General features: G+C 42.0%; 1 long non-coding RNA gene across 1 annotated transcript in view; it reads left to right on the top strand.

Annotated features, from left to right (window-relative positions):
* Positions 1-18,954, top strand: part of LOC136582324 (uncharacterized) — a 50,773-nt gene extending 31,819 nt beyond the window's left edge. The window contains exon 2 of the long non-coding RNA XR_010787172.1: positions 17,571-18,954. This is a non-coding gene — a long non-coding RNA (uncharacterized lncRNA). The remainder of the gene's footprint in view (positions 1-17,570) is intronic.
* Positions 18,955-24,343: the final 5,389 nt, after the last annotated feature.

Genomic DNA, 24,343 nt, shown 5'->3' with positions numbered 1-24,343 from the left:
CACTGACAAGTCAGAGTAAATGCTGCCTACAGAAGTCTATGGAGAGAAGGGGAGAGAGGAGGAGCCAAGCCAAGGAGTCAGAATCACACAGACATGCTGATGCAGCCAACAGTAAGTGTTTTTGTGTTTCACATGTACTGCAATTACATCTACACTGTTCAGTATTTCTTTATGATTTATTCCAGGCTGTTCTGCTTCTTTGTACTTGAGATATGGTGATTGAAAGACCAAATTGAGTACTTGTTACAGTAAACAGCAATTAGTTTACACCCACATTCTCAAGAAGTATATGGGTGGAGCCTGACGTAGGGAAGACCATAAAAAATTAGTATAAAAGTTATTTAAGGCCTCGTTCACATGGCAGCATTTGGGTCACTATTTTGCATTAGTATTTGTAAACCAGGATCCAAAACATGGGGTAGTAGGGAAAGATGGGAAGATGTAAATGGGGTAGTAGGGAAAGATGGGAAATATGTAAATGGGGTAGTAGGGAAAGATGGGAAATATGTAAATGGGGTAGTAGGGAAAGATGGGAAAGCTGTAAATGGGATAGTAGGGAAAGATGGGAAAGATGTAAATGGGGTAGTAGGGAAAGATGGGAAAGATGTAAATGGGGTAGTAGGGAAAGATGGGAAAGATGTAATTGGGGTAGTAGGATAAGATAGGAAAGATATAAATGGGGCAGTAGGGAAAGATGTAAATAGGGTAGTATGGAAAGATGTAAATGGGGTAGTAGGGAAAGATGGGAAAGATGTAAATGGGGTAGTAGGGAAAGAGGGGAAAGATGTAATTGGGGTAGTAGGATAAGATAGGAAAGATATAAATGGGGCAGTAGGGAAAGATGTAAATAGGGTAGTATGGAAAGATGTAAATGAGGTAGTAGGGAAAGATGGGAAAGATGTAAATGGGGTAATAGGAAAACATGGGAAAGATGTAAATGGGGTAGTAGGGAAACATGGGAAAGATGTAAATGGGGTAGTAGGGAAACATGGGAAAGATGTAAATGGGGTAGTAGGGAAACTTGGGAAAGATGTAAATGGGGTAGTAGGGAAAGATGTAAATGGGGTAGTAGAGAAACATGGGAAAGATGTAAATGGGGTAGTAGGGAAACATGGGGAAGATGTAAATGTTTCCCTTATGTTTTTCTCTGCCATTTGAAAATGGCTAATACTGCTACTCCTCATACACACACAGCAGTCTATTCTAAAAAGTCACCTGAAAGTTTAGTCATGTTCTAAAGAATAAAGACTTTTATACCAACCAACATAGACTGGTAGATGGGCATTGCTGTGAATAATTATGAAGTGGTGTTGCCCTAAGTTTGTGGAAGTCCCAAAACATTTAACTTTCTTGTCCTCTTTATAATTTTATTCATTTATTTTATAGTGGGAAGCTTGGTATATTGTCTTTACTATTTTATATGTGTGATAGAGTTTTCCACATTTGCACATTCTGCTTTTGTAATAAAATATATACTGATGGGTCCACCTACACATGTTTAAGGGGACACTAACTTATGCCTATGTAATAGCTTGTGCCTGTAAATCAAGGCTGAAGTGGCTGCCACTAGGAGTATCCCTTCCAGCCCCTCTGCAATCCACAGCTGTTATTAGAGATTGAACTTCTTTAGCAACTGGTATGCTGGGATGCTTTCTTAACTCCTTAAGGACTGTTTTGGTCCTAAATAACCAGGGACTTTTTTGGATTTCCCCCATGTGCTGCTTTTACTGCCCTATTTTTCTTTCCTTCTCAGCTACCAAAATTATTTTTGCTGCGTTTTTTCCCTGTGTCATATAAGGCTAGTTGTTATATCTTTATTCACTGACCTTTTCCTTCATTTTTTTAGTTTTATTGGGGGTAAAAAGCTAAAAAAAACAATTTTGTTTTCAAATTTGTAGTTGTTTATTTTTAAAATTAGCATTTTTACACTAAAATAAAGTACAGTAATGAGTTCCTCATTTTGTTATGGATGTTTTTATATATAATATCTAAAGTCTTGGATTACAGGGCACATATTGTGCAGGTTTTGATTTGCGTCAGTGTTGGGTTATTTTCTTTTTTATGTATATACATATATATTTATTTTGTTCTGTAATTTTTTTTCCTTACTTTGTAACAATTTTTTGAAAATCTATGTTCCTCATGATGCTATATAAGACCTCTGGTGTCATTCACATTGTCTATTTTTTAAATTTCACTAGAGTTGAGCGAACGTACTCTGGTTATCTTGATGCTTGTTCGAGTTTTAGCATACTCGGTGGTGCTCGTTACTTGAACGAGCATCACGCCGTGTTTGACCCCGCCCCGGTTTTTGGCTCCTCCCCGCTGTGACATGCCTGTTTTGTCCCCTCCCTGCCGCGACGCAGTGCACGCGTCAACGGCAAATTTTTTGGCTGGCAGGGAGAAAGAGAGAAAGAGAGAGAGGAACTTAGAAAAAAAAAAAGCTCGGGACCTGGCGGCCCACATACAAAAATGCTCGAGTCTCCCATTGTAGTGAATGGGGTTCGTTACTCGAGTAGAGCTCTCGAATTTTACGAAAAGCTTGACTCGAATAACGAGGACCCGAGCATTTGCTTTGTGTAGTAACATTAGTTGCTAACAGAGTTGATCAGGGTCTACTAAGATCCTGCAGCACAGCCATACCATGGGGCACCTGTAGGTCACGTGATCACTGGGTCAAATAGTGGAAATAACCCTTCCGCTTGTCCTTTGCACTACATAGCGCTCATTGAGCACTATGTAGACTGTAAAAGACAAGGCAGTAGCAGTTAAAAACCACTTCTGCCTTCTCCTCCAGGTCCTTGGCTGTAACTAAGAAGCTTTTATCCTGCACTGTATTTTTGATTGGTCCTTAGGGGGTTAACTGTTGTGGGGGGTCTGTCTTCACAGGCAGCTCCCTGCATGCATAAGCTGACAGATCTGCAGACACTCCACACTCTCGGCCTTTTCTGCTGTTACAGCATGTGTGTGTGCACATTATTGTGGGTTCACTAATCATTTGGACAGAATGTTTCTGAATTCTCAGCTCCTACAATTGTTCTGGGACAGCAGAGGGACGGACATTCAGATACTGCCTCTCTGCTGATTGGACCAAAGACAGCATAGTGCAGCATGGGAAGTGTGGGAAAGGAAATATAGAACAGTGAACTACTGGCAGAATGGTAGACTTGCAACATGCCTCATGCCTAAAAATGGATTGTAAACAGCAGAGCAGCAAAAAAAAAATGAGGAAGACCTCTTGAAAATCAGAACTTAAAAACATGAAACGGTGCAGACAGCTCAAATGGGAGGGTAAGGACACTACTTGTTGAAAACTCAGGTGCACTTTAAGTGTTTATAATTATTATAGTATCTTCATTAGAGATGAGCGAGCATGCTTGGTTAAGGAAATTACTTGAGCGAGCATTGGCATTTTCTAGTAACTGCCTACTTGTCCGAAAAGATTCGGGGGGGCGGCAAGGGGGAACGGTGGGTTGCAGGGAGGAGCGCAGTGGAGAGAGATTCCCCCCCCCCCCCATTTCCCCCCCGCTCTTCCCCGTCACCCCCCGAATCTTTTCGGATGAGTAGGCAGTTCCTCGAAAATGCCGATACTCGCTCGAATAATTTCCTTAGCCGAGCATGCTCGCTCATCTCAAATCTTCATCGTTTTACATCTGGTACAGACAAATAGATAGATAGATATGAGATAGATAGATAGATAGATATTAGATAGATAGATAGATAGATAGATAGATAGATAGATATAGATAGATAGATAGATAGATAGATAGATAGATAGATAGATAGATAGATAGATAGATAGATAGATAGATATGAGATAGATAGATAGATAGATGTCAGATAGATATGGGAAAGATTGATAGATAGATAGATAGATAGATAGATAGATAGATAGATAGATAGATAGATAGATAGATGTGCCAGCTTGTCCAAATCAACCACAGTGGAGTTTCCCTTTAAATCCACTCATGTTAACTTTCAAATTCACATTTAGCATATGTTAATGCTGGCTTTTTACTATTTATTTTAATGGCTCATAAATGACAGCTAATCTTGTAAATTGAAGCATAAGGGGCAAATTTCAATTCTTAGCGTTGTTGCTGCAACAGATGGTCTGTGTCTGAAATTCTGCGGCCAGAAAGATACAGTTTCTTATTACATTTATGAAAGTTGCTGATATAGATATTCAGTAATATGCCCCAGAAAAGAAACAATGAGCAATCTTGCTAGGGCTTGGGATTGTATTTCAGTTGGGGACAGATGGTTTGTTAGACAGAGTCTGATAAAGAAATTAAATACTATTCATCTGTTTAGGGAAACGAGGATGGTTACTAGCGACATAAATGTGATTGTGAGAATTTCAATAATTCTCTCAGAGTAGTGATTTCATACAGCGTGAAAGCTTTTATTATGAAGCGTGCTGTAAAAATGTGCCCCTGTCGTGTTTCAGTTTATTAGAGTTACATAAACAGTTTTTAATGATTATAGTTAGAGGCTTTACAATATTCTGTACGACGTGCGGTGGAGCTCATTCTGCATGTTGCTTTTTCCTCTATGATTTCACAGAACGGAATAGAGTTGCTGCTTTGTCATATATGTACATGATATGCAGTTTAGGTTTCCTTCAGATGGCCTTTCTTTAGCTGCTTTCAATTCTAAAAAAATTGCAGAAAAAAATGACATATGATTTTTTTAAGTATGCCTGTGTTTTTTTTTTACTGGTGCTTTTTTGGATGGCTTTTGTAGTCATACGTTTTTTCTATGGCATTTTTTTCTTATAGCAAATCTTATGGAAAACTGCCTGAAAAACCACCAGACACAAAGCATGCTAAGATTTTTTTTTAAAAAAGTACCCCCACCCCCCAAAAAAAAAAACACAGCAAAAGTAGGGAAAATGCACTAAACCACAATGGGGCAAATTGATTAATTCTGTGGTGCCAGATTTTCAGCATTATTTGCATCAAAATTATTACACAAATCCCTTTATACAAATTTAAAATGATTTGCAACAAAAAGAATAGTTGCTTGCACCTAGCTAAACACTTTTCAAAAGTGTCTATAGTTATATATTTCTATGATCAATTTATGATTGAACTAAATCTAAAAAGTCTGAGGAGTACAGACAATAATGTAGCCAGGCCATTATGTTTGAATTCTTCCACATAAGTCGGCAAGAGGGGTTAGTATGGTTAGAACTTGCAGAATAGTTAATAGTGATACACTTAAAATAAAAAACAACTAAAACCTTCTAAAATGTATGGTGACTAATGCTAGAAGTCTTACCAATAAAGTAGATGAACTGCAAGTAATAAGTGGAGAAAAACTACAACATAGTGGGAATAAAGGAGACCAGGTTGGATGAAAGCTGTGACTGGGTGGTGAACTTACAGGGCTAAGGCCTCATGTCCACGGGGAAAATCAGATCCGCTGCAGATTCTCCATGTAGAATCTGCAGCGGGTCCCTCCTGCCCCGCGGACATGAGCGCTGAAAATAACAATAAATAAGAATAAACTCACCTCCCATCCGCTCCGTTTCTTCTCTTCGCTGCGGCGTCATCTTCTCTCGTCGCGGCCGGATCTTCTTTCTTCGGCTCGGCGGATGTGCATGATGACGTCGGTGACGTGCCCCGCGCATGCGCCGGGCCGAAGCAAAATGATCCGGCCGCGACTGAGAGAAGATGGCGCCGCGCCGAAGAGAAGAACCGGAGCGTGTGAGTAAAATATGATTTTTGTCTCCCGCGGATCCGGACGGCTTCCATAGGCTTCAATAGAAGCCCGCGGGAGCCGTCCCCGCGGGAGACTCGCATGAAAATGGAGCATGGTCCAGATTTTTCCATGCTCCATTTTTTTTAAAATCACTTTTATTGACCATCCGCGGGTATTTATCTACCCGCGGGTGGTCAATGAATCCCTATGGGATGCGGATCCGCGTGCAGAAGAAGAGTTAAAATCCGCTGCGGATTTTAATTCTTATTTTGCCCGTGGACATGAGCCCTAAAGTCATGGTCAAAAATTGGAAAGTAGGAGGGGTTTGTCTTTATGTAAAATCCTGTTTAAAGCCAATACTATGGGAGGTTATATGTGAGGGAGATTTGTGCAAATAAGAAAGACGGAAAAATACCTTTCCAGCGCCATCTACTCGATGGCAGCATTCCTTCAAATCAAAGTGACTTTATAACAAGTCTTAGCAATGATTGGGAATGAGGAACTCAAGCCAGAAAACAGGAGACAAGACACCGCTACTGACCCATGTGAGGGAGATGAACATGTGGAGTCTGTTTGGGTAGAAATACATGAAGGGAAAAACAATAAAATCCTCATAGGAGTTTTCTATAGACCACCAAATATAACAGAGGATACTGAAAATCTGTTACCGAAACAAATAGATGAAATGGCAAATCACAATGAGGTAATTATTATGGGAGACTTTAACTATACGGATATAAACTGGGAAGTCGAAACCTGCGGACCTCATAATGGTAACACGTTTCTGTCAATTACTAAAGATAATTACCTTACCCAACCTGTACAGAACTGAACTAGAGAGGTGGCCATTTTGGACTTAATGTTAACCAACAGATCTGACAGAATACCAGGGGTGAAGTTAGGGGGGTACCTCGGAAATAGTGATCGGAACATTATACATTTCAACTTGTCTTTCAAGAGAGAGGTCTATAGGGGAGCTACAAAAACATTAAACTTTAGAAAGGCAAAATTTGACCCGCTCAAAGATGCCCTAAACCATATTGACTGGAACAATGTCCTCACAAATAAGAATACAGACAATAAATGGGAAAGGTTTAAAAACATCCTAAATACTTACTTGAGAGATTCATACTTCAAAGAAATAAAATGGTTAGGAATAGGAGAAAACCAACGTGGCTCAATAATGATGTAAAAGGGGCAATAAACAGCAAAAAAGATAGGGTTTAAACTATGAAAACAAGAAGGCAGTGAAAAAAACCTTAAAAACCTATAAGAAAAAAAATAATTATATAAAAAAATTATATATCCAATGTGGTGCTGATATTCAAAAAGAGGTCAAAAAATGAACCTGAAAACTACAGGCCAGTAACTCTTACTTCTATTGTGGGTAAAATGTTTGAGGAGTTTCTAAGAGATGCCATGCTGGAGTACTTCAAGAAAAATAGCGGAATGGGTTTATGAGAGAACACTCCTGTCCAACCAATCCGATCAGCTTCTATGAGGATGTACGTTTCAGACTGGACAGAGGAGTGTCATTGGATCTTGTGTATCTAAACTTTTGATACTGTGCCGCATAAAAAGTTGGTATATAAAATGAGAATGCTTGGTCTGGGCGAGAATGTGTATAAGTGGGTAAGTAGCTGGCTCAATGATAGAAAGCAGAGGGTGATTATTAATTGTGTATACTCTGATTGGGTCAACGTTAATAATGGAGTACCACGGGGGTTGGTTTTGGGCCCTGTTCTTTTTAATATATTTATTAATGACCTGGTAGAAGTATTGTGCAGTAAAAAAACAATATTTGCAGATGATACAAACCTATGCAAAGAAGTGAACAAAAGAGAGGACAGAATGCGGTTGCAAGAGGATCTGAATAAGTTGGGGGCTTGGGCAAAAAAGTGGCAAATGAGGTTTAACACTGATAAATGTATGGCCATGCACATGGCAGGCAGGGTAAATACACGTCACCATTACACACTAAATGGTAAACCGTTGGGTAATACTGACATGGAAAACTTAACTGAAGCAAACAGCGTCAGGTAGTTGCTGCCAAGGCAAATAGGATCATGAGGTGCATCAAAAGAGGTACATGGGCACATGACGAGAACATTGTTGTTCCTCTTTACAAGTCACTGGTCAGACCACACATTAGATCTGAGGGGCGACCTAATAACTGTGTATAAATATATCAGGGGACAATACAAAGATCTCTCCCATCACCTACTTATACCCAGGACTGTGACTGTAACAAGGAGGCATACTCTACGTCTAGAGAAAGGGCTTCTACACAACCTAGTTCTTTACTGTAAGAGCAGTGAGACTATCGAACTCTCTGCCTGAGGATGTCGTGATGGTGAACTCACTAAAAGAGTACAAGAGAGACCTGGATGCTTCTCTTGATCAATACCATATTATATGTTATGATCACTTATGACTTTAGAAGGATTGTTGGTCCATGGATTTTGCCGGTTGCCAGATTGGAGTGAGTAAGAATTGTTTTTCCTCTGGATCAACATTGAGGGTGGAGGGGGGTAATAGCCTGAACTGGATGGATATATGTTTTTTTCGACCTTACATACTATGTTACTATACAGTATATTATTATGTTAGTGACATGCTAACAGCAACTCTGGCCCAATACTTAAAGGAGATAATGACCCAGGGAACAATCCCCTCTACTACTGTGTGTGTGGGGGGCACACAAACAAGGTGACCAGGCTCAGGATGCCCTTGACAGACCACCAGTACAGAGGATATATAGGGAGAAGTATACACTCTTTGTATTAAAAAAATCAAGCACCTAGAAGGAGTTGTCATTCTGTTGCAAGACTTGGCATGCAGTTACATCTCAGGCAGATATGCAATTGATTACAGTTGTGAATGACTAGATATGTAGTACCCCAGAGTTGGAGTCCCACAACACTTTTATAGTTACCTCACGTGGAGTGTGTAAATGTATGTGTATCTGTATATGTATGTCTGTGTATTAATGTTTGTTTATGTGTACTGGCCCTAAATGGTCATTAAGTAGTTAATGTCTGCTGTCTTTACTAACTAACTCTGCATGACTAATAAGAATTCACCCTAACCTGCTCTGTCACTTGTCAATCACCCCTAGCTAGCACTGGGATTGTGTAGAGAGATTTCCCTTTGCTCAGGATTGGTTAGTGGGGAGAGTATAAAAGACAGGGTGTGGGTGGAGTTAGGGGAGTTGCTGCAGAGGAGTCTGAGGCTGGGAAAGTCTAGTCCTGGAGGTCAACCAAAGAGGAGGGCTGTGAGCCCAGCCATGGAGGAAGGCTAGTCATGGTGTCAACAGGAGGGGAGTGCAGGAGGACAGAGAGGAGTCTTCTTCAACCCTAGGCCAGAAGGAATCTGAGCCAGAGCAGACTCTGTGGAGGCTGGAAAGACAGCAGACATCACAACAGGGATTTAACTTGTCCCTGCACAGTCAGAAATAAGTGTGTCCACAGTAGAGCCTGCACTGTTCTCTCCATTCCACCACATATAACCTCCAAATACAGCGCCCACTCAACTCAGTCTGGTAACCTCATTCGTCAGGAGAGAATCCAGGAGTAAATGTACATCATTGCAAATGTTTGGGAAGTTGTTGAAGAATTTACTGCCTGCTAATTGAAACTGTGAGCCTTGTACTCAGTCCGAAAGTTAAGTAAACTATGTGTCTTCGGTTTTACTAAAGTTCTTTGAATTTGCCTCTTTATTTCGTCACCACTACACCTTCATTCAAAGGCATTGGCATCATACCAAACTTACACTAATCACCATTTGCACTCGCCAAGAGTCCTTTTGCAATCCCACCTACTGCACATGCCACCTTTTTAGGCAGAGTCGCAACCATTGCGACAAGGTTAGAGTTAGCGCACCCACTCGAGCTACGCCTGCCAACTCCTGCTTGCTGCAGATGAACAGTCTTACCACCTGAAGGCCTAAAAGTGGTTTTCCCTTTGGTCTATAAAAAGAATTTTAGAGGCTACTTGTGTGTAGAGGCTACAAGCTTGTTGACTACTAGACATGCAAAGAGATTTTGTCTAGTTAACAGAATTTGAGAGGGGCATATTATTGGAATGTGAGAAGCTGAATGGTCATATCAACAAATTGCCCGCCACCAGGGCCATTCTGACCAGACTTTTAGGAGGTGTTGGAAACAGTGGATGAGTGTAGACATGCACTCAAGGCAGCTGGGTGCAGGATGCCCTCGAAAGACCAATAAGCATGATCCGCTTCAACTGTTTTGTTGTCCGCCATCGTTATACAGGTGGCACCATCGTTACAGGCCCCTGTGTCTGTCGGAACCATTTCCAGTCACTTCGCTGAAGGACATTTGGTCCAACAGCACTCATTATGTGTACTGCCTTTGACATCCACCGTTGCCTTCATTTGCAGTGGTGTTGTTAACAACAAAACTGGACTGCTTAAGTGACTAATCCAGGTTTAGTTTGGGCACTAAATATAGCTGTGTCCCTGTCTGGAGACCTAGGAGTGAGTGCCTAAATCCTGCCTTTTCTGTGGAGCAGCATACTGACCCTACTGCTGGTGATCGTCTGAGGGGCCATCACATATGACAGTTGGTCACCTTTAGTAGGGGTACGAGGGACAATGAGAGCTCAGCGATATGTTCAGGACATCCTGCAGCCATGTGTTCCTCTCATGGCGGCTTCCAAAAGGCATTTTCCAGCATGATAATGCTCTGCCGCACACACAAGGGGGTCACATAAATGCCTCTACAACATTGTCACACTTCCGTGGCCTGCCAGTTCGCCAGATTTATCACCAATAGAACATGTATAAGACCATCTGGGACGCCAACTTCGAGAGCCAATGAGTTTGCACTATCTAGAGGCTCAGTTACAGCAAATGTGGAGTGATATGCCGCAGGATACAATACGGAACCTGTATGCCTCCATGCCCATCTGTATTATATCTTGTATCCAAGCTAGAGGCGGTACAACAGGGTACTAGCGCCTCCATGCCCATCTGTATTATATCTTGTATCCAAGCTAGAGGCGGTACAACAGGGTACTAGAGTCCATTCCAGTTTTCAGTTTTCCCCAATAAACTATCATTTTGCTCTGATATCACAATCACTTACTTATATTAATGTTACAATCACACATATAAAGTTTCACTCGTTTCAGTAGCTCTTTCCAGGTGCTTCATTTTTTTTTTACAATGAGTGTACTAGAATATTGCCCCATTTCATCTTACAAATCACAACTTTGAAACTGTCTAGGCTTACTTTTCCTTTGGACTTCATTAAGGACTTCAATTTCTTACAATACAAATCCAATACATTCTCATGATATAGTCAAAAACCCTTGACAGTCTGCAACTCACGCCACAACCACTGGGTCGCCACATATAAAAACATATGGCATACATATCTCCTGACAGAATAACAAAGTAGGTCATCTCATGACACTCATCTCAGGATATGTCAAACCAAGAGGAAAGGTAAGGAAGGCCACATCTGTAAATCCAATTACACTATAACTCCTTTTAGCTCTACTTTTATTTGTTCCAAACAGTAGAGAAAAGCACATCCACATATTGTATACTGATCTATTGCTTCTCAGCAGCATATCAAACTTAAACAAGAGGTTCTTAGTTACATTTTGATGAAATTGTATAAGCCTACCAACTACTTCACAGCAATCAATATTAGTGAGTCCCAATGCTACTGGGTGCTGAAAAGCACTAGATTGTTGTGGAATATGTGGATTTGTAAGAGGGTGTTCCGGAATATGTTAATGTTACTTTAATTAGATTTTTTTTTGCTTAAGGCCTTATTCACACAAGCGTTTTTATGCTATTTTAAAGAGTCAGTAGAAAAATGCGACCATGTAAAGCATTCGATTTCCATGCATTCATTCACATGGGCGATGTTCGGGCGCATGAAAAAAATCGCAACTTTAGAATATCAAATTGGCGACCATTTTCAGTTGCCGATTTTTGAAGTTGTGTCAAAAGATAGGTCTTGACTATCTTTTGATGAAAATCACTAGAGGCTCCCATAGACTCCTATGGGAGCTGGAAAAAAAAAGGGAAGGGGAGGGAGTTTACCTGAGTCCGGTACTCGGAAGCGAAGACATCTGGCTCTATTTAAGCATTAGAAGTCATTCCAAGGATTTCTGCCAATGAAGGAATTCCACGCTGCAGCATATTTCTCACATGATACGCCCGTGTGAATGGCCAAGAAAACGCTAATTAATTTTGGGACCCAATCGTAGTTATTTTTCCTTGATGTGATTTTCGATTGCAATGCGGCTGGCGTAAAATTGCAACGCTCGTGTGAATAAGGTAGTAAGTGGTAAATTTATGTTGGTTTGTTTCGTTAAGGTAGTCACCACTTTGGTTTCTTTTTTTTAATATCAATCATATGTGACCCTAAGACAGCAGATTTGGATAGATGGGTATTGCTGCCAAATATAGGTGACCCCAGAGAGGAAAACCTCAAGCACCGTACCTCGCCACCACTGGACTGTGTGTATTCTCAGTGCTCTGCAGGATGGATTCGTGAGGTTCCCTGAGAAAACCCAATTTGTTAGAGACTCAGTCACTATCATTTTGCAGCCCTGACTGAGAGCTCCATAAGTTAGTTACAGACACACTCATTACACTAATATGTTTTCTGTGTGGATCTGTGCAGTAGTTTTGGAGAAACTTACATCTTATTAGTAGCAGCCAGACACAGAACTAGTCCTCCATGTTCATGAGCTGCAGCATAGCAACACCCACCCACCTTCCAGCAAATGATTGGCAGCTCTCTCTATGCCCAGTAATAGGCAGACAGCAGTCAACCATTGGCTGGAGGGTGGGGCGGGCAGGACTAGTCTGCAGATCATGAGTATCCAGGACTACTTTAGGTAGTCTTCTATACATTTGCTGCTACTGATAAAAGGTAAGTTGCTTAAAAAACTACTGCTCATACATACACACAGCAGACATATCACTGTAATCAGCGTGCCTGTCACTACCTTGTGCTGCCCTCAGGGTTGGGTGCAAAAAGATGGTGACAGAGTCTCTTCAAAGGGGTTGTACCAGAATATCAAGTTATCTCCCACCCAGAGAATAAAGGATAACTTGCTGATTGCTTGGGATCTCACCACTGAGATCCCCAATGATTTCAAGAATTGGTGTCAAGTGTTCCCGTCTTCCTCAATGTGTTTAGAGTGCACCACTCACAGTGAAGGGGAGACTTAATAAAGCGCTGGTCATGCAAACACACCAGCGCTCCATTTACTTTTAATGGGACTGTCGAACACCCATGCGGAGCACCCGCTCATTTATTTACATCACTCCCATTTAAATGATTGGAGAGATGACAGTGGAAGGAAAATCAAGTCTTCTCCCATTCTTCAGACCATAAGGGGTCTCAGCGGTGAGACCACCATTGATCAGCAAAGGATAAGGGATAACTTGATATTGTGGTACAACTCCTTTAAAGTTTGGTTGAAAGCATATGGTCTATCTTGAGTCATTTATCCCCGCACCGCTGACTCCCTTCAACCCTTGGGACCAGAACTTTTTCTTGCAATGCTCTCAAGCAGTGGTCATGCCCAGTGTAAACACCCTTAAGCCAGGTTCATACGAGTGCAATTGAATTGCATATTATGCTCGCTATGTACGCACGTATAATACACGGTACATTGCAGCAATTCAAATACATTGATTTTCACTGCTATACTCACGTTTTTTCATTGCTTATAAAACGAGTAAAAAAGAAGGCAGCATGTTCTATTTTACCATGTATTACATGCGATATAGCCCCACTGTTCTCTCTGGGTGCTTACAAAATGCTGTATATGCGCAATTACATTGCGTATGTGCAGCGATAATATGCAACATTGCTAAGCGGCAGAGTAGGAAATTTAAAAAAATGAAACCAGAAAGCCTGTGACTGATAGCGTGGGATACACTGTCCTGCGCAGGTAAAAATCGCTGTGATACGCGGGTCTGCACTGGGGTAAAACGCTGCGTTATACGAGGGGCTGCTGAAAAGTCTTTGGCTTTACCCAGAAAGAAATGAGATAGGAAGATGAAACGTTACATTTATTCCACATACTCTCCACTGATGCCAACACACTTCTTACATCGGTATTCCAAGTTCTGTAAGCCTTGCAAAAAGAAGGATTTTGGTTGTGCCTCAAACCAGTCATCCGTAGCAGCCATGGCATCAGAAATGGTGTGATATTTGGTACCCTTGAGGCGTTTCTTTAGGTTTGGGAACAGATGATAGTCAGAGGCAGCTAGATCTGGTGAATAAGGTGGGTGGTCAACCAGCTGGAAGCCTAGCTCCACCAGTTTTGCCATGGTCGCTTGTGCAGTGTGAGCGGAGGCGTTGTCTTGCAGGAACAAGATTCCTTTGGATGGCTTGCCGCGCCTTTTGGCCTTCACAGCTGCCTTCAATTGGTCCAAAAGATCAATGTAATACCTTGCATTGATGGGGGAACCATTTTGAAGGTAGTCCACTAGCTGCACGCCCTCCTTATCCCAGAACACAGACGCCATCACCTTAGTGACTGATTTTTGCACCCTGAACTTCTTTGGGTGTGGAGAACCACTGTGCCTCCACTCTTTTGACAGCTCTTTGGTTTCAGGGTTATACAAATAAATCCATGTCTCATCCATAGTGACCAGTCGATCCAGGAAGTTCTTATCAGTCCGGAAACGCTGACAAATGGACCATGAAGTTTTCACTCGCATGCTTTTCTGATCTGTTGTCAAACATTAGGGGACCCACTTTGCAGATAGCTTCTTCATGTTCCAATGTTCATTGATAATGACACAAACACATTCACGAGAAATCCCCATGATGTCTGCTATTTCTTTAGCTAAAATTGGCCGATTCTCCAGTATGAGGTTGTGCACAGCATCGACGATCTCCGGAACAACAACCACTCTCGGTCATCCAGGAAGTTCCTCATCATTGGTGCTGAAGTGGCCCATTATAAATTTGGCAACCCAGTTCTTAACTGTAGAATATGAAGGGCATTGATCCCCCAATGTCTGTGACATATCACCATGAATATCCTTTGTGGACTTTCCTTGCAGAAACAATAATTTTATCACTCCTCTGCTCTCATTTGCTGTGAATATCGCCTTAGACTCCGCCATTTTGTTTTCCTGCATGCCTAGATCACTGTTGCCATAAGCTACAAATACAAAATTTAGAAAACATATATTAGACACATAAGGCTTTCATGTGATGTAACATTCATTACCATAGAAATAAAAAAAGAAGACAAAGCCAAAGACTTATCAGCAGTCCCTTCTATATACGGCATTTTACCACACACTCATGTGAGTCTGCCCTTAGTCAAAGTAAATCCAACCAGCTCAATCTTCAGGGCTTCTTCACACTGACTTATGTGCAACTATGCTCGCTGCTAAGAAGCGTAGCTGTGCATGAACAAGGTAAAATTTTTCTTTTTTTTCACCTACCAAACTGCGCTATTCCACGCAAGTTTGAAAAAAATGTGGGAAGATAGGTTCTGCCCTATCTTTCTCACATGTAGTATTAACACCTGAGAATCCTGATAATGGAAACAAAACCATTGAAATGAATGGTTTCATTTTGTCCCTTTATGCAGCCATAATTTTAAGGTACGCATAACAGGACTAAATGATGCCCATCTGTTTAAGTCCTTATGTGTATTCCTGGTGCATGGATCCCATCTGGACTTAAGGCCTCTTTCAGATGGCCGCTGAGATTTTTGGCTGCCTGCATAGCAACTGAAAATCACATGAACATGAGGCAGCCCCGACATCTGCCACTTTCTTGCCCATTCAGACGGCTGAGCTGCGGTGTATATACGCCGCAGCCCGGAATGTCGTCGGCCGGGGGGAGAGAGTTCAGCTGTGCTAAACTCCCTTCCCCTCTCTGCCCCTTGCTGGCTGCTGGCAAAGTAACGGGGAGGGAGCTTAGTAGAGCTAGTCGTGCTAAATCCCCAGTCTATGGGAACTGCTGGCAAGGGGAGGGAGAGGGACTTTAGCACCACAAACCGCTGATAAACTCCCTCCCCCTCCTTTTTCTGATGGCTCTCATAGGCTCCCATAGGAGTCTATGGGAACAGTTGACGTATTCCTGCAAAAGATAGGACAAGCCATTTATTTTCCGGCATTGCGTAAAAGTGGCTGACCGGAATGCGCACCATGTGCGCTATCTTTTCCGGTCGCCCAATTTAACGCACTGGAAAATCGCTCATCTGAACAAATGCATTGGAATACAATGCTTCAGATGGTCGCAATTTTCGGCCGGCGGTTTATCGCAGTAAAATAGCCACAATAAAACGGTTGTGTGAAAGAGGCCTAAGATAATAAAGCCGCATGTAAAAATACACTTGGTGACCCAGCTCACAAGATATGCTAATTAAAATCTATATCTTCGTTGAAGCAAATTAAAAGATACACATGTTGGTGAACCACAAAAAAATATCCAATGTGTTTCAGATGTAATCTGCATTCTTAGTCGGGGCATAACTGAACTGATCCTTAGCATCACAGAGCCTCAGTAACACTCTACAGATGTTAAGTCCATGTTTTCTTTACAATGTCGATCTATTTGTATTTAGGTTGTGATCCAACGGATGAAAATTGAAACAAAAGCCCCTATAGTTAAGTAAGCACACCTTGGTTGATGCAAGATGGAGTACTTGCTACAGACCCCAGCTTTCCTGCTGATTCATGGGGCCCAGGGAGCAGCTACAGGTTGGCTGTGGTGGTGGACTTTTATTACAGAAGGTAGTGTGAATACATAGCATAGAAGTGGTCCTAGCATCTGTGTTAATATCAGACTGCTGGAGCATCTCTGACACCCCCCTCTGCTTCCTTTTTTGGTGCGATAAAGAATTGAGGTGGAGGAACTGTGCTGACTACAAGCCTCGTGTGCTGCAGAGTGTTAAGCCAGCAGAAATGCAGTCCTAAGCTCTCGCTCACTACCTGAAGGTTGTGGGTTCAATCCCCACATGGTTCAGGTAGCCGGCTCAAGGTTGACTCAGCCTTCCATCATTCTGAGATCGGTAAAATGAGTACCCAGCTAGCTGGGGGGTAAGAGATGAGTGGGGAAGGCAATGGCAAACCACCCCGCAAAAAAATAAAGCAGTCTGCCAAAAAGGACATCACCTAAGGAATCAGTCATGACTCAGTGCTTACACCAGGGGACTTAACCTTTACCATTGCAGAGATCTACAACTACTCTGAATCTGTGCATCACAGAAGGGAAAATAAAAAATTAAAAACAATCACAGAAAATGGCCGTTACTTACTGACTGAGGAGTGCATATAGATGCATCCTCCTCTCACCATGCAGGTAGCTGACTACCAAATGGAGGAGCCAATAACACCTGTGCAGGACACCGATAAGACAACCACTCACACTGCCTCTTGATAATGAGGGGGGTGGATGCTTGGTGTATACTCCCACACATAGTGGATACAAGGTGCCAGACCATTCTGATATATGTAGTTCACCATGCAGACCAGCAACCTATTAATGACGCCATGATAATTCGGCGGGTTGCCCTGCATTTACTCTGAATCTGTGAACCTGCTTATTTATCCATACTACAGACGTGGTCAGTGACTCTTTTCTCTCCTATTATGTAGTTACTTGTTCAATATTGATACTATGTGAACAGTCATGGTTTTGGTTGCATGTCAGTGTAGCATGCAAATTTGACATTAGAATTTATTTTGTACGCTTAACCAAATATTTTAGTAAGACAATAAATGTTGTGTTTTAATTATTGACATCACCCATTCCTGTTAAGGGCAGTTTTCGTTGTGGTTTTTATTATCGGGAGAGCGGGGTACTCATTCCACTCTTGTGCTCTTCTCTTTTTTTCCAGAGAAACAAGCAACGAATGGATGACTTCTCAAAGTACAGATCTAACAGGTAAACTTGTGACGGCCCCCTCTGCTAGCAATTTAGACCCTGCGTATGCCCTGGACAGTGAGAGTAACAAACAGAGAAGTCCTGAATCGTATAAGACCCGATATATCACTGGAGGGAAGATGGCCCGGCTCAGACTCACGGATTTTGGCCATGCAATGGGAGCAGAGTTGCTAGAAAAATCTATAATGCTTGGAGAGCTCAGTGGCAAAAGAAGACCCAGCGCCAAAGGACATGATAGCTGATGCTGGCCTGGATATCACACAACTGAAAGAAGCAGCGCAAAACCAAAAAACATGGAGGGAGGGAGCTTTTAGGGTCGTGAACAACTAAATGGCTAACAACAACAACAAACAACATGATGCCACTTTCAGATTTTTTTCCCAGGCCATTTTAAAGTGAACCTGACACCAGGTTCATGCCACTAGAACTACAGGCAGCACATGAACCCAGGACAGATATACCCATTCATCCCATGTATATTTTCTTCTCAAATACTTCTGTGTTTCAGAAAAAAACATACTTAGAAGTTTGACTTGGAGGTCAACTGAAACAGAGATCTGATGCAGAGACGGACTGAGCTGGGCTTCCCCTGCCCACATCATGAAGACTTACGGCCCTCTACCCATACACAAGCGGGGGCGAAGCTGGCACTCTTAACCCTTTGCAATGCAGTTTTGGATTCAGAGTTTCCTAGGGGGCTTTCTCTTTCTGCCATTATACAATGGTGCGATCTTCTGGCTAGAACCCGTACTGCGGTATGTGAAATGCTGGAGAGGCCCCCGACAACAGAGCAGCCAGTAATATAAAGTAAGAATACCCTGTTGGACGTCTTCCGACATTGGAGCTTTGTACAGCCTTCAATCAGAATGTCTTTAGACGTCAGACAAAGGATTGGAAAGGGTTAATGTTGCCGGCTGCGAAAGGCTGGGGCAGCCTGCCCCTTTGACTCAACAGCTCAAACTTCTAAGCATGCTTTTTCTGAAATGCTTCCAGAATAAAACATACATGGGTCGAATTGGGCATACCTGTCCTGAGTTCATGTGCTGCCCATGGTTCTGGCAGTACGAACCTGGTGACAGATTCCCTTTAAGTTCCCCATCCGCCCCTGCATATGATATTATACTTTACTTTGAATACAGAACTCTTAATGAGGGTGCTGCTTGTTCTCCGCACATACACTTTTCAACTCTGTTTTAACAGATAGATAATACCATAGAAAACATAATAATGATATTAATATTACAGTATTAATTTACTGATCATATCTAAGTTACAATCACATTTCTCTTTGTGCAACCTGCAATTAAAAGCCTATCATTGTTTTAACCTCAGTCAAACAGTTGCATACCATATTTTCTCTGTCACAGATACATTATTACTACTTGTCTTCAAAGCCATGGGATAATTATACGCTATGACTCTGCCATTTCGTGTATACTGGCTCGGCAGTTTGCGAGGATCCAGCGATCTACTACGTCTGCTCTTTTTTATGACTGACATAGCAATACGCAGATTGTTCCGATATTTATGCTGTCTGTGGCTTAGCAAGATAATTAAAGGATATAAATTAATCAAGTGCAATTAATTAGAAACTTTATGTTCGCAGCAGTCCTCCTTTGCATGTATAATTTATATTTATTGATTTCCTGGCTTTCATTAGCCTATGAGATAACAGCACAAATGCATTAGAGGAGAAAATGCACAATTAGCGCAAGGGTGAACTGTGGCATAATTGATAGATCAGAACATGTTTGGGGTAAATATAGAGGTTTGTTATCTGTCATAAGCAGTTAGAATAGATGAGCTGTGCGCCTGTGTTTTTTTTTTATACATATCTCGACTGATTAATGTGAGGTTTAAAGAGCTGTCTTAATGGAAACCTGATAGGGTAGCTGAATTTACATTTTAATCAGAGTATTTATGACAGAGAAATCCATTGGCATAGAAATGTCTTATACTATATAATATAATTTACAAGTATCTTTTACGCATTTTGCAGTGCAGAGGCGTAGAGGATATTGACTTGATTTGGAACGAGTGGCTCATTTGCAGTTAACCAGATCTTTAACTGTACATAATAGCTGCACAAATTAGATACATTTAATTTTTAATTTCTCCCTAATTATAGGGTTCTGGCTTTATGCTGTATTTGTGAGTAACCATGAGTGAGTCATTTATTAGGGGCAAATGGGAATTTACTTTGGGCCCACCATGAAAGGATCTTACGGTTTCAATTGTATTTAATAGGACCTGCATAATAACTCTGCGCAGCCAATCCCACTGCTTAAATAATCATCGAGGACAACAAATTGGAAAGAAATGGTGGAAGTAATGCTTCATTTAACTTTCTAGTAATGTTTAGCTTCAAATAAATGAATGAACAGAACAAGGCTCAACTTTTTGGGACATCTCACCCTTCTCAGTTGTGTGAAGTCTTCTATCAATGACTACAATGAAACAACCTTTTACACTTCCAGATAATCAAGCGACCACATTGGCCGAACATTCTATTGAGGCCTCTTTCAAACGGGCATTGGGATTGCCGGCCGACTGCATTGCATCTGAAAATCGCATGAACGGGAGAAAGCTCCCAATTTCTCGCCCATATCTCCACCTCCTCTTGCCGGCTGATAGCGGCAATAGAAGCTACCATAGAATCTTATGGAAGCTGTCGGCAAGGGGAAGGGGAAGGACTTTAGCAGTGCTTGCCATGCTAAATTCCCTCCCATTCCCTCCCCAGACTATGGTAACTTCCAGCAAGGTCAGGAGGAGGGACTTTAGCAACGTGAACCCCTGCTAAACTCCCTCCCCCTTCCCTTTTCTGATGGCTCTCATAGACTCCCATAGGAGTCTATGGGAGAGCCTGCTTATTCCCGAAAAAAGATAGGACAAGACCTATCTTTCCTGGCCATGCGTCAAAGCGGCCCGGCTGGAATGCGCACCGTGTTCGCTATCTTTTCTGTCCGTCCGTTTTTACGCATCGAAAAATTGCCCATCTGAACAAATGCATTGGAACCCAATGTTTCAGATGGCCGCGATTTTCGGTCGACGCTCTATAAAATGCTTATGTGAAAGAAGCATGAGCCATATAAAAATACAAGCAATTGGACACCGATGAGCTAATGTTCATTGGTCAGATAATTGGCTTGTCTATTTGATCATAAAAATGCTTGTGGGTCAGCAGTACATCTAGCTATAGGAGGACAATAAAGATTGTTCATCTGCATAGTACAGATAATCTGCCCATGTAAATATTATTAAACCAGAGCTGACCAGCATATCAATTAATGCTCATAGTACAGATTATCTTGCTTTGTCAAAGGACCTTAAGAGCTTATTTACACAGTGTATGAAGGCTGCGTATTACATGCATATATTTTACAATATGCAGTCCTAAAAGCCCATTGAGTTACATTAGGCAACTCAGACCTGCATTTTTTTGTGTGCACAAAATCTGCATGCGCAATAAGCAGAGAATACAATTCTCACTGTTCTTTTCTGAATGCGCATTTCCCTTGCACAAAAAAAAAAATGCAGCATGCTCTTAGGAGTCTTTAGGGGTGCGCAAATGCACACATGTACACGTGGGTATGTGCAAAACGTTGCGCATACCCACAAACACCAGCACCTAATTTGGCCTGCTAGCCATTTAAATGAGGGTAGGGTGATTCCCTCGCCCATGTAAACGAGCGGTGCATACTCAAATACATTGTGCAGGAGTAAGCGGTTTTGTACCTGTGCTCATCTGCAGGGGTCTTTACTCTCACCATCATTCCAATTCACACCATCAATAGCAGTTGAACTGCAGCCATTGTACTTGAAAAGGGCCAGTAGCCCCTTTGCTCATAAGCGGACACTAGCATTAGAGCCCTGTTACAGATTTATGACTGGAATCATGGAGGTTACATCTGTGGAATCATGAGGTGGAATCATGAAGTTACATCTGTGCACATTATTGTATTCCAAATGAACTGAAAGCTGCCACAACCTACAAGAATAGGCAATGTCTTATGTATCGTCATTCTCAAAGTTTTGTCCTACAGGCAGAGATGATACATGAAAGTGTTAAAAATCTTGCCATCCGATAGGAAAACGGAATACATCAGACTGCCATAACCTTTTTTATGGCCCCTTCCAGTCCAGGGCACTCAAAGCTCTCATATGTAAGTTTTATTTATGCGGAGAAGATATATCCTGGATAGGTGTCTGGCAATGGATAACTGCTTTGTGTTCTTCAGACTCTGCATTCATACATACGTTTGCTACTTAGTCTAAAGCACTAGTAGCACTAATATACTTGATTGTTAGTGAACTTGGCAACTTGTCATATATCTCGTATATAAACACTATATCATCCTAGACCTTCAAGGATAGTATAATTAGCCTCTATATCATCAGCTATACAAGATGATTCAAAAGTCAGAGTCACCTAGAATAGCACCTCAAGTGAACTTCTGGAGCTTCGGGATGATTTCAGTGCTGTCTTGAATTGGTAACTGCATCTTCTGGCACATTAAAAGGCATGCAATTAATGTTTTCCATACCACACAATTCGATATAAGAACTTTATTAATACTCAAGATGAAATCATCCATAACTTGAAAATGACTGCAGATATTGAAAAAAATACCACACCAATTAATTTCTCATTAAGTTTTACTCTTAAATCATGTATCCGATGACCCCATTTCCTTTGAGGTTTCTTGTGCTCAATCCAAGTTGGCTGCTATCAAGGTGACCAACAGGCATCACTATAGTGCCAAAAAGTTTTTCCCCACCCATCTGTTTCCTGCTTGTATCTCTTTTCATTCAGAAGATATACCAGGTGACAGTATTATTTAAAAATGATATGGCAGTATTAGCAGTCATGGTATTGTAATATTATTTAGTCCTGGGCTTTGATAGAGGCATGTTCAGGTTTAGTGCCTAGGGCAGTATGAACCATAAATATGGCCCTGGATGAGCATACACACACTCATAGGTCCTGTTCTATATTTATACTAGTAATTATTAGGAAATTATATTACCAGCACATCACACACAGCTCTATTACATCCATCCTGACCCCACACATCACACACAGCTCTACTACATCCATCCTGATTCCCAGACATGACACACAGCTCTACTGCATTTGTCCCGATTCCCACACATCACACACACAGCTCTACTACATCCATTTCCATCCTGATTTCCAGACATCACACACACAGCTTTACTATATTCATCCTGATTCCCACACATCACACACACAGCCCTACTACATCCATCTTGATTCCCACACATCACACACACAGCTCTACTACATCCATCCTGATTCCCACACATCACACACACAGCTGTACTACATCCACATCCATCCTGATTTCAAGACATCACCAGCACAGCAGACTCCTGGATACAGTGAGCAGCCCCTGGTCATGTGATCCCTGACTTCACCCACACAGGTTATCACATGATGGTGACATCATCACAGGTCCTAGTAGCTGCTGTTGGCTTATCCAGTATACAGTACATTCTACCAGACACCAGAACGGCTCCTCCCACAGCAGCGCTGCTCACATGGAAGTGACGTCACTGCAGGTCTTTCAGCCCGCTGGATCTCTGTGGTGGTAGGTCGGTGTCTCCTGTCAGGACCGCTACGTTGTCAGATAATAATGGCTTAGTTGTATTCTTATTTTGTTATTCTTGTCCTCCCCCTCCAAGAACCCTAACTTTGTTCTTCTTCTGTTGGTGAGGCTCTGTGTTTTATATATGCTGTAGGACCTGCAATGATGTTACCAGGGGCAAAGCATGAGAAGAAACCACACACTTACATACTAACAGACAAGTGGTCATTAGTAGTTTGATTAGCTTGGATTTTTTTTTTACAATAGCTCCATCTAATGTTGCTCTGGGTGGTTGGTTTATTTTTTCTGTTTTGACAATGCATTAAACCATCACTCCATTCATTTGAGATGTTGAGTCTCCCATTCTCCTAATAGGTGGGAGAGTCCCAGCAGTTAAACTCCTTCCATCAGTTAGTTATTCCCTATCCGCAGGACAGGGGATTACTTAATGTCATGGGATAACACCTTTACATTTTTTGGCAAACACCCCCAAATCTTGTGTCTCATCCAGACTATAGTGCTAGACTAAAATGATAAATTTTCCTAATTGCCTCTGCATCAATCTTTTTAGAGGTAGGAATGGCAGTTAGCATGTGCCATATGTGCATGTTTTATAAGTCACAATTACTAATGAATTGTTGATCAGCTTTCGGAGAGCAAAGGGTCCATACACAGGGATCCCTATCTCTCTGTGTCTACACCCTGGTTTGACTTTGGGGCTAGTCTCGAGGTTAGACCCCCATGACCAGACTTTTATCACCTAGCCTATGCATAGATGATAAAATTCTATCTTAGTACAACCCTTTAAATAAAATGTGGGCAGAGAGCAAATTCAGAGCTAAAAGTGAGCTATTGGTTGACTATCAACTTTCATTTCTGTTCTCCTATCAAGACTTAGGCCTCCTTCCCACGAGCGTGACGGGCTCCGCCGCGTAATATTACGCAGTGAAGCCCGTCACGGCGCCCCCCAGAGCCCCTATACTTACCTGCGGGAGATAGCGTGAAATCGCTTCCCCGCCCACCGCCGCCGCGTCACCGCCCGTCACCGCCCACCGCCGCCGCGTCACCGGCCGTGTCATGTGCACGGCCGGCCGTGTCACGTGACGTGGCCGGCCGC

Source organism: Eleutherodactylus coqui, chromosome 11 (assembly GCF_035609145.1).
Source record: "Eleutherodactylus coqui strain aEleCoq1 chromosome 11, aEleCoq1.hap1, whole genome shotgun sequence".
NCBI classification, from domain to species: domain Eukaryota; kingdom Metazoa; phylum Chordata; class Amphibia; order Anura; family Eleutherodactylidae; genus Eleutherodactylus; species Eleutherodactylus coqui.
Note: the sequence above shows the minus strand (reverse complement) of the source record. Positions and strands in the feature narration are given on the sequence as shown.